The sequence below is a fragment of the Lactuca serriola genome, chromosome 5 (assembly GCF_051521515.1).
Source record: "Lactuca serriola cultivar US96UC23 chromosome 5, Lser_US96UC23_V15, whole genome shotgun sequence".
In the NCBI taxonomy this organism is placed as follows: domain Eukaryota; kingdom Viridiplantae; phylum Streptophyta; class Magnoliopsida; order Asterales; family Asteraceae; genus Lactuca; species Lactuca serriola.
In genome coordinates this window covers 22,305,386-22,324,194 of record NC_136412.1, presented here as the reverse complement: position 1 = coordinate 22,324,194, position 18,809 = coordinate 22,305,386, and positions in this window count along the sequence as shown.

The following is an 18,809-nucleotide window of genomic DNA, read 5'->3' as shown; positions in this document are numbered from 1 at the left end:
TTTGATTGAGTATCATCATCATAGAGCATGTCAGAATTCTCCCCCTGATAGATGATGAATCATTAGGATTTGGCCCAAAAATTCTTTCTTCAACTGGACATTCAAGTTGATTCGGACCTTCAGGTGCTACTGGACTTTCGGGTGCTATAGGACTTTCGGGTGTAGCTGGGCTTTCGGGTTCGTCAAAGATTTGATTCTCCCCCTGAATATGTGAATCCTGTTGTTTTGAAGAGAATTGATTCTCCCCCTCGACCGAAGTACCGCTCTGGGGAGGTTCGTTTCGAACTGGTTCTCCTTCTCCCATTTGTTTGGCTACATCTTCGATAATCTGCTTAAGGTGATCGATATTGCTGTTTGCAGCCTTGGCTTCCGAGAGAGTGGCTTTCTCAAGTTCATCAAATAAGTCTACGAACTGGTCAAATGAATTGGCGATCGAGGCAGTGACTTGACCTGTTTGAGAGAAAATCTATCCAATTGCTTCTTCGGTAGACTTTAGCTTCTTGACGTAATTGTCATCGAACGTCACATAATAGGTTTCTTCAATTCTTCTAGAACGCTTATTTAAAACCCTGTATGCCTTTGAAGTAAGAGAATATCCCAGAAAGATTCCTTCATCAGATTTGACATCAAACTTGTTGCGATGTTCTTTGGAGTTGAAAATAAAGCACCTAGAACCGAACATGTGAAAGAACTTGACATTTGGCTTCCTGTTGTTAATAATCTCATAAGGAGTGAGAGAGAAACGCTTGTTGAGATAAGACCTATTCTGAGTAAAACATGCAGCAGCAATAGCGTCAGCCCAGAAATATAAGGGAATAGAAGCAAAACTTAGCATGGTTCGGGCCGCCTCGCACAGGGATCGGTTTCGCCTTTCAACAATTCCGTTCTATTGAGGTGTATAGGGGGCTGTGAAATTATGACTGGTGCCTTTTTCTGTCAAGAAATCTTCAAGTTCTTTGTTCTTGAATTCTAGTCCATTGTCGCTCCTGATGTTTCGAACGACTTTCCTCTGTTGCACTTCGACGTGCTTGATAAAGATCTTTAGCTTGGGAGTTGCCTCAGATTTGTGCTTTAGAAAGAATACCCAAGTAAAACGTGAGAAGTCATCAACAATGACAAGGATATACTTGTTACCGCCAATGCTCTCGATTGATGATGCACAACACAAGTCGATGTGAAGCAACTCAAGTGGTTCAACAACTTTGGTGTTTATGATGGTTGGGTGACTTTGACGACTCTGTTTACCCATTTCACATGCAACACATAAGTGTTCTAGGTCAAACTTAAGCAATGGAAGACCCCGAACATGACCGTCGGTGACAAGCGTGTTGATGTCTTTATAGTTGAGATGTGAAAGCCTTCGGTGCCACAACCAACTTTCGTCTGAATGAGCTTTGGACAAAAGTCATATGGCTGGATTCCCTTTGATGGGTCTGAGATTTAGAGGGAACATTTCACCTTTTTGATCTGACTTGAGAATGACTTTGTTGGTATTCTTCTTTATAATTTCTGAACCTTCGTGGTCGAACGAGACTTTGAGACCGGAACCTCCCAGCAGTTGAGATACACTGATGAGATTATGCTGCAACCCTTCTACATACACCACCTTCCTTATTGTAAAGTCTCCATTGGTTATCATCCCATAACCCTTTATTGGTCCATAAGAGTTGTTACCGAACTTGACATTGCCACCATTTTGAAGTGACCCAAACTCCCTTAACTCTTCCTTCCTTCCTGTCATGTGACGTGAGCAGCCACTGTCTATGTACCATTCGTCATCAAACTGCTCGTCACTGATAACCTGCAAAAGTTAAGCAGATTTAGGAACCCAAAGTTTCTTGGGTCCATGTGAGCCTTTTACAGAAACAGGAATAGTAAGAGAAACATCAACAAGATATGTTCATTTTATTAAGGTTGTTTCGTCTTTTCTTTTCATAGTAAACACTTTGATTTTATTAGAATTAGATGCAGGTGTTTTGGATTCAGATTCTGGTGCTTGGACTTTAGCCGACTTTCGGTCTTCCTTAGCTGAGGAAATCTTCCTTTTTCCTTTCAAATCCTTTGACGATCTTGAATTTGGTGTAGGACCAGAATTAGGCTTAGAAGAAGATTGAGAATGAGAAGAATTAGAGGAAAAGAAATTAGAATGAGAATCTTTCCTGACTTGAGGTTCGAAATGACCCTTTTGGTTGTGGTCATTTGAGGGACCGAACATGGACCTTCGGTTGCCGTTTGATGATGAACCGAAGTTGGGTTTTCAGGTGTTGTAAGTTGGTGGCTCGCAATTGGGTCTTTTATTGTAAAAGCTTGATGGGATGAAATCTGGTCTTTGCCTGTTGTTGTTTGGCGGACCGAAACTAGCTTTTCGGTTGTTATTGCTTTCAGGACTGAACCTATCCTTCCGGTTCTGTTCATCCTGTGGCCCGAAAGTCTTCCTCTGGTTCTTTTGAATCGGAGATTCGAAGTTCCTTTGACTCTTGTTTTCTTCTCCTTTTGACTAAGAATTTTTGTCAAAGTGAGTGTAGTGAGGATTTTGGGAGCGCCAAAACTGCTTTTGCTCTGAGAGATTTTTCTTGTATCTCAGGTTTCTCTGCTGCTTTTGATTTTTCACCTCTTTCGGTTGTCTGTGGATATTTGCCTTTTGTTTCAGCTTCTTAGCAACAGGTTCACTCTTCATGGAAGAGGTTTCGCTTGTTGAGGTGTCTTCTTCCACTGAAATCTCTTTTATGCCACTTGAACTTGGTACGTCAAAATTAGTAGGCTTATTCAGAGGTTCGGGCACATATATTGCTTTGGTCTTCCATGATGTTCGCTCCGACAAACCAGCTGTTTCATCTGCGTTGTCTATCGATGCAGACCAGAAAAACTCATCACAGCCATTGCATTATCTTCATTCACCATGGCAGTGAGTTCGGCTGTCTGATGTTCGGTTACTCCCGTGACCTTATAAACCTTATTGGGAGTTGTTCTGACCTTTTGAAACACAACAACCTTTTCTTTAAGGATTGGAGACTTAGTTTTGGACAAACGAGTGAATTCCACAGAATTTTCAGAGATCAGATTTTTGTGGTTTTCAGGTTTGCTCCTAATGAACTCGGAACAGTCAACTTCGTCCTCTACAGAAATTTCACTCATATCATCGTCCTCATTAAGTTCAGATGCATTTTCAACATCAATTTTATTTTCTGAACTCAAATTGGTACTCAATGAATCAAATTTTTGTATGGTTTTGGCCCTGAGTATCAACTTATCATTTTCATCTAAAAGGTTTTTAAGCATGTCCTTATGGTCTTTCGACTTTATAAAAGATTCAATTTTGTCCAGACCATACATATAAGTGGGATTGACATCATCAGAAGATACAACACTTTCACAGTTGTATGCTTCGGCATCAATTTCATCCTCCTTAAACTCAAGGAAGGGTAAAATCATGTGATGTATCTTCTGTCCTATTTCACAGTTTAAATGCAGTTGAGTAATGTTAGCATAAAACCTTTTGGAAATCAAACAAAAAACATTCATTTGTTTTAATAATATGAGATTGTCTCTTTGCAAATAAATATTTTCGTCCCTAGACTTAATCAACTCCAACTCTTTCTGCTCTATCCACATCCTTCGCTTCTCACTCTTGGATGACACCCTGCTTATTTGGTCAGTTAGATTAGAATTCGTGACCCGTGTTTGCATTAAACTGTTGGGTTTTGAGCAATCTAACACTTCCTAAGTGTGCATGCAACCCTAATAAACCTTGGATCTATGTTTGTCTAAATACATGCAAAATAATAATTTTCCAAGGTTCATAACCTATCTAACATGGCATAGGGAACATTTAAACATAAAAGAGTTAGATGAGATTACATACCCTTTTGATGAGATTGATTCTTTGGAGTTTGAGAGCCAAGCACCAATAATGTGAATGCTTGAAATGGAATCACAAATCACCACAAACACTTGGAAAACTTTGAGAGAGTGTATACACACTTATATTTTTGGCCACACACAAGCACACACACTAGTGCCACTAGTTGCTATTTCATGCAACATAAGCATGCTTATATAGTGTACATGATTAGGGTGAAACCCTAATAACCCATGACCTTTCCTTTTCCAAGGATCCATGGGTTAAAAGCTCCATGGATCATCCATGGACTTCCATTTATGCCTAGCCCATTAACTAATGAGTACTAGCCCACACCATATAAAACAATAGCCCACAATTTAATTAGTCTTCCTTTTAATCTCTAAATTAATTCATAATTAATTAAGACTAAAAATAATTAAATAACATGACTTCATATTAATATATTATAACTTATAATATATTAATAAATCGTAAGTATATAATTCTCATAAAATAATCCATAAATTGTTTGGGTGAAGTGCAACCCAAATGGACCATGTCGGGTCGGGTCAAGTATGTACCAAATAAGTTATGGACTTAGACACCTTATCCAACAGACTCCCACTTGGATAAGTCTAATAACTATATTTTCGTATGTTACTTCAGGAACCAACCAGCAATCGTAGCTCTCGAAAACTCTGTTGAACTATGAAGCGCCATTTTAGATAAGTGATCATATAATCCTCTGTTCTCATGATATCAGCCGGACAAATACATGGAACAACGTCGTACTTATTGTCCAACAGTTTGTTTCCCGATTTCCGATTTGTTTGACAAAGAACTTAATCAAACACATCAATTTAGTTCTGACCGGCCGGTACATAGGTCACAACAAAATCATCGAGGGGCCCAGATATCGCTTCTATTTCTAGAAGGAACAGATAAACTTCGACTCATATGCTTGTTCTACTACTTGTTGAATTGTACACAAAGGCACGTTTTATAACATCAAGTTACTGATGCGTTTACGTGCAATCAATGCACAACCAACTCATAGGTAACAACTCATATCTCTAGGTTTGAAGATTTATATGATATTACCGTCTCACGATCACTCGAGATAAATTCCATGAAGTGATACAAGTGAGCATGGGTTTATTCCAATACTCATAACTTATGAGCACTCATGAATGTTGTAGCAACCATTGCTATGACTAAACCCATTTAGCCATCTACAAACTCGATTCATGACAGTCTTGATTCGTACCTACTTCCAACATATGAACGACTGTGGAGTGTTTAAATAACTTAGTCATTCGGAAAGAATAACCTAGCTATTTTGGAAGTCAAAACATGCAAAGTGAAACACAATAATAATCGAATCCAATATGGTCTCAGAACCCTTTTGAATATAAATAGAACCACCTTTTATTTATCACCATATTGATTATACATTATTCATTGTATAATGTTTCAAACAATCAACTTAAGACTTAAATAAAACAACAGTCGTCCCATGCTCCTAGCATGTACACTTCGTTTTTTCTAAACAATAATTATGCCATACTCCAAGTATGCACACTATGTTTGTCTATGATCCTTACATTGTGATGTGGATCAATTGAACATGATTCCAATGATACTCATTTCACAATCCCAAATCCTTATTGTAAATGTGAGAATCCCCGATTCCTATCATTTACCAAAAAACTGTTAGATTTTAAACTTTTATGCAATGTTCCTCTTGTAATGATTATGCACAAAGTCACCAAAACCTTGTCACCAGTCATTACAGAGTATTCCAAAGAAGGTCAACTTCTATGGAACGGAAGTCTCATATTCAAAGTACATTGCTTTGAACATCCTTCATGCATTAAGGTTTTCTAATCTTACATAGATTGAATAACTTCCACCTATGGAGACATTTCCATAGTCCCATTTTGACTATCGCTTCCGAACAAGAGTTACTTCTTTTCAGAATATGTCAATATGGACCTTTCCGACAACTTACATCATACTTCCAACTTTCCCTGAGCAACCAATCTTTGGCGAACCTCAGATTTGTCCTTGACAGTTGCTTAATCACTTTAGTCATATCTAGTTCTAGACTTTTCCCTTCTAAATGCCCTGAGCATTTGGAAAATTTTTTAGAAAGGATGAATATTATAGCACATGAAATCGATCCTATATCCGAAGCATACGAGACACGATTCATGATGTCTCACATAAAGACATGATACTAGACCAGTCTCTTGTTACAATATTTTTTTTATTTGCCATGTTTTCAAAATTTAACTATGAAGAGGGATGTCGTAGTCATGATTGAATTTTGAGAACGCAATATATATAGAATTTCTTTAAGTCGAACCATTCAGACATAAAATTCATATATATGTCCTTGACTAAAGATGATTAAAATCTCAATCTAAGCTTCTAGAATTGAAATAAAGTATAATTTCCTCTCCCTTAATTATAGCAAAACGACTTTTTCAACCCCTGCAACTTCATGAATTGAAACTTTTGTTTTTCTATAATTAACATTGCTAGCTTGCAATACTAATCATAATTATCTTGCTCCCACTAACATGATGATTATTAGCAAAACACTTATGCTCCCACTAGCTCTAACATATTTCCAAAAATCTGCTGGATGTCTGAAATTTAGATTCATACACCCTTTCTTAGATAGCTCACATGTGTGTCTAAGCAATTTCAAGAACTATGAAAAGGGATGCCGTAATCATAGTCTCAATTTCTTATACCTTTGCCATTTCTCACAAGTCCATGTTAGTGTGCCGGTTAACCACACACGCTCCACTAACGACTTTTGAAAATGCAAATAACACAATTGATATCTACGTAAAATCTACTTAGTGAAAGCGTTTCCTCACCATCATTTTCATGAATTGGAGAGAAACCTTATGACACTTAGATTTTATAGTGTATGAGTTCCTATCCATGTGAATTTGTCAAAACCATAATCACAAGATAAGGTTAGTGACAAATTCAGCCTTACACGGATTAAACTTGTTCAATCTTAGTTTCTTGTCACCTTGGTAGCACAAGGCCCACCAATGCTTCCAAGTTGAACTCTAATAACTCACATGCAAATTCAACTTATTTGAAGTAGGTACAGAAATAAGAATTATGTCAACACGATAGGTTGCAAACCTTAACTTGTGTGCTAGTGATAAATTACACGTTTTACTCTTGATTAAATCTTGAAACTCTTTCAGGATCTTTAAGGCTCCCACTGTCCCCTTGATATATAAGTTTCTCCAGTCAAGAACCATTCCTTGACAAAACAAATATTCAAGGGATAGTGCGGATTCTTATCAAGACTAACACTTCACACAATTGGTCTTAGTTGGTCTTTGTCTCATCCAAGACATCACAACTTACCAATCTCAAATGTACAAGGGTAGAAACATTTTACACTACATTTGATAAGTGTTTTAAACCTTACTTTATGTCACTCAATGTTACAATCTTGGAGTACGACTCTAAGAATTGTTTTGGAACGAAGTATGACTCATCTTCTTGATTTTAACCAATGCAACAATTCATGACCTCTCTTCTTAGCCATAACAATGCAGTAAGACGTCCTTAGAGTATGAATTTGTGATATGGTTTCATAATCATTAAGATGATCATGAAATATGATACTAAAGTACTCTCCCATCCTTTCAGATTTGAGAAACTTTTATCTTTCTGCCCAATTCGATTCTTCTCATTTGTTTTGTCATACATTGTAACCTTTCCAATGTTACAGAATTATACTTAACCTCTTAAGTATAATCATATTTACTAATCTTTAGTAAATCATGAAAAATCAATCTTTGTGGTGGACCTTGACAAGCGCACACCCAGTGTACCTAATTCCTTAGTCCTTCAGTTGACTCACATATACATGTGATCAAAGAATTAGTCTTAATTTTCAAAGATGAAAATTCTCAATCATCATACAATACAACTTGTATGATTCCAAGTTTCTGTCCAATTGAAACTTGGGTGATGAAAAACTTTCTTCATTTGGTAAATTCAGACACTACCACAAATGAAAGAATCAAATCCACTTTCCAATATTGCTATTACTGGGAACATATAAGCAACAATTTTCCACAGATGCCATTGTAAGGATATTTTTAAAATAAATAAAATTAAAACCCTTTTTTTCTTTTATTTTAAAGCTTTGCGGAAAAACTTATCCTTACAATCCACATGAAAACCTTGTTGTTATCTATTCATAAGCAATATATTATAACTCTTAAGCAACATCTCAAAATTCTGATTACCGAACCATGTGATCGAAACCCACTTTCGCAATCAGAATCAACATATACTTACTTTAAACTTCCTATCTTTTCTTTGATTCTTAAAAACATCAGCATGTGACCCATTCACATTATGTAATAAGAATCTCCAAATAGGAACTTAATAGAGTTAGATAGTGGACTTTACCCGAAGTAGAGTCAAACCTCTTGACTTGATCAACCTTATGACCTTTCAGGCGAATAGGGCAGCTTTGCAACCAATGCCCTTTCCTTTGGCAACAAAACACATGGACCCTTTGGTAATGGCACATGAGACTATCTTAGACTTAGCCTTTCTCTTTACCATTTGGTCAACCAAGTTGACTATGGCCGATCCCTTTCCATTGGGAAGAGAAATGCTTTTCTAGATATCCAATGCTACCATTATCAATGTCCATTTAAGACTTGGGAAGTTGTTCTTTTAATCAAATTTGCTTTACTGTTGTTCCAAATCATTGCTGATTCCACAAAACCAAGCAAATAAATAACATCATTAAGGGTCATGTCATAGTCTGTCTCATAGTAGTCCCAAAAAGACTCACTATGTTACTAAGAAAGTGATTGAAGATCCAACTTTCACGAGACTTTGACACCCAACTCTCCCGGCTTGTCAATATGTGACTTTATCTCCAAGATGTGAGCGCACATAGACTATGCTTGCCAATAGGGATTGAGTGACTTTAAACTTTTCAAGAACTTGTGGGTGAGGGAGAATAATTGAAGGAGGTGGAGGAAGTGAAGCATGATGTTGAGGGACACCATCTTCAAGAGATTTGGGAAGATCATAGTTGTCTGAACCAGACATCTATAATGGGAGAAAATGAAGTTAGTTGATTCAAAGTCCTTAATATAACACCCAATATGAAATATTAAGGCTAGGACCCAACACAATATTTTATAATTTGGAAGAGGGATGCCGTAATCCAAGCTATAAAATATTTGAAGGTAGGCGAATGACGATTCACCAATTTCCACCATGAAAAACGAAATAATTTATTAGGTTTTAATTGGATTTGAAATTCCTAGATCTTTTGAGATTCATTGAACTTTTCAATGGCATGTTTCAATCTCGAGTGTTCTCTCTCAAATTTTGTGACTGGGATGCCGAGGATCACAAAACAAGGTGTGAATAACCATACCAATTCACTTGGTACCCTTAATATTTTGACCTAATCAATGTGCCGGTTAACCACACACGCTCCATTGATCTATGACAAACATTAAGTCACCCTTCGTGATCCTTACTAGTCCAAGTTAGTGTGTCGGTTAACCACACACGCTCCACCAACGACTTGGTAAGGTACAAAGTGTGAATTCCATGGGCTAGCACCAAATTCACATTTTTCCTAAAGTAACTAAGATTGGGAATTAAATAAAAAATATTTAGTTACTTTATAGTAATCATTATACTTTTAATGACAATTTAAAGTCATTGTCCTACCCGTTCGGCTAACGACCCTCCACCGATTAAGCAAGCGGTGGGTGAGAGTGGACACCCATTAAGTTGCCATTTTATAGGCAACAACCTTATACCCACCTTATAGACCGGCTTCGTGAATGAGGCCTACTAACGGTAGAACGACTTATTCTTATACATATATATATATATATATATATATATATATATATATATATATATATATATATATATAATAATTAACCATTAATGTTATAAATAGTATAAGGGTTGAATTTTAACTATTAAAACTCTAAGGGTTGGAATTAAAGTTTATTAAAGTGTGTGAAACTTTACAAATTCCAAAACTTGAGGGCAAGTTTTGTAACTATCCAAAAACTTTTCATTTCATAACTTATGAATTAAAGGTTCATAAAAATGAAGACTCTTCATTTTCATGTAACTTATGTGTTTAAATGTGTGTTAAAGAAAATTGACCTTTGGATGTCCATAACTTGAGGACAAATTATGGACTCCATTAAAACACATAAATGATCAAGAATTAATTACAAACAATTCAGCAAATAATTCCTATCATCTTCTAAATTCATAAGAACATGAACATGATCATCAAAATTTCAAGAATTATACGAACACATAAAAATCATGGAATTTTGATATATGCTATTGTAAATGGATTAGAACAACCATTACACCAACTAAAACAAGTTTTAAAACACCAAAACAGTTTAGGGTAATATTTCTAGTCCATTTACAGCAGCAAAAGTCGAAATTATGTTTTTTTTTTATTATTTTATTATTTTTTTTATTATTATTTTGCATCAAGTATCAAACAAGCAAGCCTAGGCTCTGATACCACTGCTGGGTTTTGAGCAATCTAACACTTCCTAAGTGTGCATGCAACCTTAATAAACCTTGGATCTATGTTTGTCTAAATACATACAAAATAATAATTTTCCAAGGTTCATAACCTATCTAACATGGCATGGGGAACATTTAAACATAAAAGAGTTAGATGAGATTACATACCTTTTTGATGAGATTGATTCTTTGGAGTTTGAGAGCCAAGCACCAATAATGTGAATGCCTCAAATGGAATCACAAATCACCACAAACACTTGGAAAACTTTGAGAGACTGTATACACACTTATATTTTCGGCCACACACAAGCACACACACACTAGTGCCACTAGTTGCTATTTCATGCAACATAAGCATGCTTATATAGTGTACATGATTAGGGTGAAACCCTAATAACCCATGACCTTTCCTTTTCCAAGGATCCATGGGTTAAAAGCTCCATGGATCATCCATGGACTTCCATATAATCCTATCCCATTAACTAATGAGTACTAGCCCACACCATATAAAACAATAGCCCACAATTTAATTAGTCTTCCTTTTAATCTCTAAATTAATTCATAATTAATTTAAGACTAAAACTAATTAAATAACATGACTTCATATGAATATATTATAACTTATAATATATTAATAAATCTTAAGTATATAATTCTCATAAAATAATCCATAAATTGTTTGGGTGAAGTGCAACCCAAATGGACCATGCCGGGTCGGGTCAAGTATGTACCAAATAAGTTATGGACTTAGACACCTTATCCAACATAAACAACTATCTAGATTTGAAATTCTTGAATTCAAGTTACTTAATTCCTTTTCATATGATTTTTGTGGAATTTTAAATGAAATAAAAATAGATTGTACCTTCTTGATCAGTTCATCAAGTTCACTGATCTGCACACTGAGAGGTTTCGCTGTTAAGCATAAGTCCGCTCGCTCGTTGGCCTCTTCATTTCCGCCATCAGTGTTGTATCCCCTCATCTGAGATACATCGGTCACCATCAGACATCTTCCATCAGTTTCACCATTCTTTACAACATAAGCCTTTCCATGAGAAGGCTTTCTCACTTCATCGTCTTCTGAGTCAGTCGACCACACCTGCACGCCACCGAACTCATCATCATCTACCAAACCCTGCACAATAAGAGCATTCATAGAGGGAATAGTAGCAACTTTCTTTCTCTTTATCTCTTCTAGTCTTTTCATAAGACTTGCTTCTTCATCTTTCTCTGCCATCTTCTTCAGCATGCAATCTTTTGCGTAGTGATTCTTCCCACCACAATAAAAGCAACTGACACCAGAGTTAGCTTCACCCTTCGCTTCCTTCTTCGATTCTTCAACCTTCGGCTCCTCTTTAACTTTTTTAGAGCTGTAGCTTCCCTGCCAATTACGATTATTGTTGGTAGGGAACTTTTTCTTAATGAACCTTCTTGGATTTGACACCATCATAGCATAGTCTACAGCTGTCAAATCGTGATCTCCCAGATTTAGATCCTCTTCGTCTTCTGCTGCACTCTTACCTTTAGACAGAAGCGCCGAAGATCCCAAATTTGAAACCATGCTTTTCTCTTGCAGCACTGTCTTTTCTTGGGATTTCAGAATCCCCACCAGTTTCGCCAGCGAGTACGATGTGAACTGCTCGTGTGCTTTAACCGTTGACACAACAGCTCTCCATTCAGATCTTAGGCCATTCAGGAAAGTGACCTTTTGTTCGATGAGCTTCCTTTCAATATCATGTTTGATCATCTTGCTGAGAAGATGATTGAAGCGATCAAATGTATGCGTAACAACCTCTTCAGGCTTCTGCTTGAACTCTCCAAATTCAGAGAGAAGTAAAGTCTGAATTGAGTGCTCCAGATCTTCATCTGTGGAATACAGCTCTCGCAGCCGATCCCAGATTTCCTTAGCTGTACTGTAAGAACTCACCAATCTAAATGTGTCGGATTAAAGAGCGAATTGAATCAGTCTCAATGCCTTAATGTTGCATTGAAACTTCTCCTTTTCGTCTTGAGCAACGTCATTCACGTCTTTCAACAAATCATTGTACTCCTTTTGACTTTTAATGATTCTAGATGTTCCTAAATGAGCAAAAGGTCCAGATATAATAGCTTCCCATATCTGATATCCATTATCTTTAGATCCAATAACGTAGTCTTCAAAGTGGTGTGTTTACACTTCGTAGTCTTGAGTGTAGGGAATTGGAATCTTGGTTGTTGATCCTATACTTTTGAGATGTTAATAGGATTAGATTGAGAATCATCCATGCTTGATCATTTAACCTGTTATAAGTTCAGACTTTGTAATACGTAATATTAGGGCAAGATGAATAATTAATGAGATACGTCAATTATGGAGTGACGGCTCAATAAATATCAATGAATGCGGAATATGTTGGATTAATGTCTAAGTCCATAACTATAATTGGTAAGACTTGACCCGACCCGGCATGGTCCATTTGGGTTGCATACCATCATGCACTTGGATGAGAGAAATAAGACACTTATGGTTATTAATATATTATAAGTTCTAGTATATTAATAATAAGAATAATAAGATTATTTAATTAGTATTGATCAAGAATTAATCTAGGATTAATTAAGTGATCAAAAGAAGACTAATTAAATATATGGGTTGATTGTGTAAATCATCCATACTTGTATAGTGGGCTAATGCTCCATGGATAATCAAGTTGGGCTAAAACCCATAGGATGGTCCATGGATGCTCCATGGTGTATTTGTACCCATGGATCCAAGGAAATGGAAAGTCATGACAATTAGGGTTTGCCCTAATTGTAACACTATATAAGCATCATATTATTCACCAAAATTGGCACTAGTGGGTGTACTAGAAGGGCTAGCCGATTTCATGAAGTGTGGGTTTTCTCTCAAGTCATTCCATGTGTTTTGATGATTGTGAACCATTTGATGCATCACCACTTGTGGTGCTAGGCTCACAAGGTTTCAAGGAACACAAGCAACAACGAGGTATGTATTCTATCTTGTTATATTCATTATTTTGTATGCTAGATTAGGATAATACCTTGGATGTTCATATTTGTATGTATAATAGAGAAAACATAGATCCAAGGTATTTAGGGTTGCATGTACACTTAGGAGTGTTAGAATGCTCAAAACCCAACAGTGGTATCAGAGCCTAGGCTTGTTTTCTTGTTATACTTGCAATAGAAGCTGAAAAAACGAATCTGGTGCTGTCTGGCCATCAGACTCGGCGAGTCCATCAGGAGACTCGACGAGTCCATGCCTAAAAAGTGATGAATTTGATCCAACTCGCCGAGTTTGTTCATGCACTCGACGAGTTGGACCCCCAGACAGCATATTTTCGAGTTTTTTGGCCAGAAATGGACTAGGAACATTACCCTAAGTTGTTTTTGATCTTATAAACTTGTTTTTGATGTGGTAATGTTCATGCTAATCCATTTTCAAAGATAATTGTCAATAGATTCATGTTTTGTATTAGTTTAAGGTTTAGACTAATTACATGAAAAAGTTTGATTTGAATTATCTTGTTCTTATGAGTTGCTTGGATTAATAGAAATGTTGAGTGAAATAGTTGTTTTCAATCCATTTTAATCTAAGAGTTGAGTATAAAATGTGTTTGTGTAACTTGTCCTCAAGTTACATGAAGAGTCACATTAAAGACTCATAAAACTCATAATAGTTGGCAATGGTTATAAAATGAAGAGTCTTGTGTCATTGAATAATTTTTTATGACTCCATAACTTGTCCTCAAGTTATGAAAGTTCAAGAGTCACTTCATTAAAGAAAAATATGTAACCATAATTAAATCCATAAGTTATAAAATAAAGGAAAAGTTAGTTCTTTTATTAGTTTAAAGTCTTCCATAACATGTCCTCAAGTTATGGAACTTGAAGAGTTTTTGGATTAAAACTACTTTAAACACATAAGTTATGGAATTAATTAGTTTTGAATAGTTTCAAAACTTGCCCTCAAGTTTTGGAATTTGAAAAGTTTTCAAGTATGAATACTTTAATTCCAACTTAGCCCTTAGAATTTTAAAAGTTAAAATTCAACCCTTATACTTTATAATATTATAAGTTAATAATATATATATGTATAAGAGTAAAGTCAGTCTTACCGCTAGTACGCCTCATTCACGAAGCCGGTCTATAAGGTGGGTATAAGGTTGTTGCCTATAAAATGGCAACTTAATGGGTGTCCACTCTCACCCACCGCTTGCTTGACTGGTGGAGGGTCGTTAGCCGAACGGGTTTGACAGGACTAGAATTCTCCCTTCATTAAAAGTATTAATGATAATACTAAGTAACTAAACTCTTAATAATACCCAATCTTAGTTACTTAGGAAAAATGTGAATAAGGTGCTAACCCATGAAATTACACTTTACACTTTGTCAAAGTCGTTAGTGGAGCGTGTGTGGTTAACCGGCACACTAACTTGGACTTAACAAGGTAGGTAAAGGGTGACTTAATATTTATCATAGTATCGATGGAGCGTGTGTGGTTAACCGGCACATCGATTGAGGGGTAATTTATTAAGGGTACCAAGTGATTTGCATGGTTACTTCACACCTTGTTTTGTGATCCTCGGCATCCCAGTCACAAAACCTGAAGGGCACACTCGAGATTGAAACATGCCATTGAACAGTTCAATGAATCTCAAAGATCTAGGAGTTTCAAAACCAATTAAAACCTAATAATTCATTTCGTTTATCTTGGTGGAAATTGGTGAATCGTCATTCACCTACCTTCAAATATTTTATAGCTTGGATTACGGCATACCTCTTCTAAGTTATAAAATAGTTTGTTGGGTCCTAGCCTTAATATTTCATATTGGGTGTCATATTAAGGACTTAAGATCAACTATCTTGAATATCTCCCAAAAGATGTCTGGTTTAGACACTTATGATCTTCCCAAATCTCTTGAAACAAGGTTTCCTAATGAAGATGATGTCCCATGGATATCATACTTCTTTCTCCTCCTCCAATTATTCTCCCTAACCCACAAGTTCTTGAAAAGTTTAAGGTCACTCAGGCCCTATTGGCAAGGCAAGGTCTAGGTGTGGTCACATCTTGGAGATGTAGTCACATATTGACAAGCCGGGAGAGTTGGGTGTCAAAGTCTTGAGAAAGTTGGTGGTTCAACTACTTTCTAAGTCACATAGTGAGTTCTTTTGGAACACCTATGAAAAAGACTATGACAAGACCCTTAATGATCTTGTCTATTTGTTAAGATCAACTTCCTAAAACTTTATGGACATTGAAAATGATGACATTGGATATCTAGTAAAGCATTCTCTTCCCAATGGAAAGGGATCGGCTATAGTCAACTCGGTTGACCAAATGGTAAAGAGAAAAGCTAAGTCTGTGATAGTCCTGTGTACCATTATCAAAGGGTCCATATGTTTGTATTGCCAAAGAAAGGGCATTGGTTGCGAAGCTGCCAAATTTACCTAAGGATGTTAAAGTCAATAAGTTTGACTCTACTTCAGGTAAATTCCACTATCTAACTCTGTTAAGTTTCTATTCTGAGATTCTTGATACATGATGTGACTGGGTCACATGGCGATGTTTTAAGAATCAAAGGAAAAAAAGTGAAGAAACTTAAAGAAAGAATATGCTGAATCTGATCGCGTAGATGGATTTCTATCGCGTATCTTGAAAAATCGGATTCGTGAGCTACTTCTCAGGAGTTATGAGATATTGCTTAGGAATAGATAACAACAAGTTTTCATATGGATTGTAAGGATAAGTTTTTCTGCAAAGTTTTAAAATAAAAAGAAAATTTTTGATTTTATTTATTTTAAAATATCCTTACAATGGCATTTGGAAAGAAAATTGTTGCTTATAAGATTCCATTAATAGCAAGAGTGGAAACATGAAATTGATTCTTTCATTTGTGGTAATGTCTAAATTTACCAAATAAGGAAAGATTCTCATCACCCAAGTTTCAATTGGACCGGAACTTGGAATCATGCAAGTTGTATAGCATGATGAATGAGAACTTTCAAGTTTTGGAAAAATTAAGACTAATTACTTGTTCACATGGATGTGTGAGTCAAGTAAAGGACTAAGGGATCGAGTACACATTCTTGTGCACTGATTAAGTCCACCACAAAAGATCGATAAGAAGAATCAAATTAGGCAGAAGGATAAAAGTTTCTCAAATCTGAAAAGATGGGAGAGTAGTTTAGTATCCGTTTTGTGATCATCTTAATGATTAAGAAACCATAGCACAATTAGTTCTCTAAGAAAATCTTGGTGCATTCTTATGACTAAGAAGAGGAACTTGAATTGTTGAAGTGGTTAAATCAAGAAGATGAGTCATACTTCGTTCCAATACAAGTCTTAGAGTCATACTCCAAGATTGTAACTTGAGTGACATGTCTCAAAAGAAGGTTTAAAACACTTGTCAAATGTAAGAGTAAAAGTTTTCTACTCTTGTACATTTGAAATTGGTAAGTTGTGATGTTTTGGATAAAACAGAGACCAACTTAGGCCAATTGTGTGAAGTGTTTGTCTTGATTAGAATCCTCACTATCTCTTGGATATTTGACAAGGGAGTCTTATATGTCAAGAGGACAGTGGGAGTCTTAAAGGTCTTGAAAGTCTCAAGAAATAATCAAGAATAAAACCTGAAGTTCTTCACTAGCACACGACTTGAGGTTTATAACCTATCGTGTTGACATATTCTGTGCCCATTCCAGTTAAAGTTGGTTTTTCATTTGAGTTCTTAGAGTTCTCAAGTTGTTGCACAACAACTTGGAAGCAATGGCAGGCCCTTGAGCTGCCAGGTGGCAAGAAGTTAAGATTGAGTTCAATCCATATGAGTTTGGATTTGTCATTATCCTTGTCTTGTGACTATGGTTTCGACAATTCACATGGATAAGAACACATACGCCATTAAATCTAAGTGTCATAAGGTTTCTCTCCGATTCATGAAAATGATGGTGAGGAAACACTTTCACTAAGTAGATTTTAGCTAGATAGCAATTGTGATATTTGCATTCTCAAAGTCGTTAGTGGAGCGCGTGTGGTTAACCGGCACACTAATTTGGACTTGTGAGAAGTGGCAAAAAGGTCTAACCATTATGATTACGACATACCTCTTCATAATTGTTTAGACACACAAGTGTGCTATCTAAGGGAAGGTGTATGATTTTGATAAAGTTTTATCAAAACAATCTAGTATCAGAAATCTGAACTTTGGTAAGAAAGTCAATGAAGTATTGATTTCTAGAAGTCCAGCTGATTTCTGAGTACATGTCAAAGCTAGTGGGAGCATAAGAGTTATGCTAATAATCATCATGTTAGTGGGAGCATGATAATTATGTTAAGTATTGCAAGCTAGCAATGTTAATTATAGAAAACAAAGGTTTCAATTGGGAAAAGTTGTTTTGCTATAATTAAGGGAGAGGAAATTATACTTCATCTCAAATCTATAAGCTTAGATCATGAGGTTTTAATCATTTAGTCAAGGATATATATGAATTTCATGTTGGAATGGCTCAACATAAGGAAATTCTGTATACGGGTCCATTATTTGCGTTCTAAAATTCGATTATGATTACGGCATCCCTTTTCATAATCTGAAATATGAGAACTTGGCAAATAGAAATGGAAATGTTATAGCAAAAGACTGGTTTAGTCTTTATGTGAGACATCATGAATCGTGTCCCATATGCTTCGGATATAGGATCGATTACATGTGCTATAATCATCCGTTCTAAATTTTTCCAAATGCCTAGGGCATTAAGAAGGGAAAAGGTTTAGAACTGGATATGACTAAAAGGATTAAACAATTGTCGAGGACAATCTAAGGTTTACCAAAGATTGGTTGCTCAAGGATAGTTGGAAGTATAGTGATAATTCTGGAAGGACCATATTGACATAGTCTGTAAGGAGGCAACTCCTGTTCAGAAGTGATAAGTCAGAATGGAATCTGGAAATGTTTCAAAGTTAGAAATTTCAATCTGTGTAAGATTAAGGAAACTTAATGCAAGAAGGATATTTCCAAGGAGTTGATCTCCTTTGGAATGCTCTGTAATGATTGTTGTCAAGTCTTTATGACTTTGTGCATAATCATTACAAGAGTATCAATGCATATAAGTTTAGAATCTAACAGATTTCAGTAAATGGCATGAATTTGGAATTCTTGCATTTGCAGTAAGGATTTGGGAGTGTGAAAAGAGAATCATTAAAGTTATGTTCAATGGATCTAGTTCACAAAGTAAAGATCATAGACAAACATAGTATGCATACTTGGTGTGTGGCATGACTAGTGTTTAAGAAAACATAGTGTACATGCTTGGAGCATGGGACAACTATTGTTTTAAATTCAAGAATAAAGTTGATAGCTGAAACAGTATACAATGAATA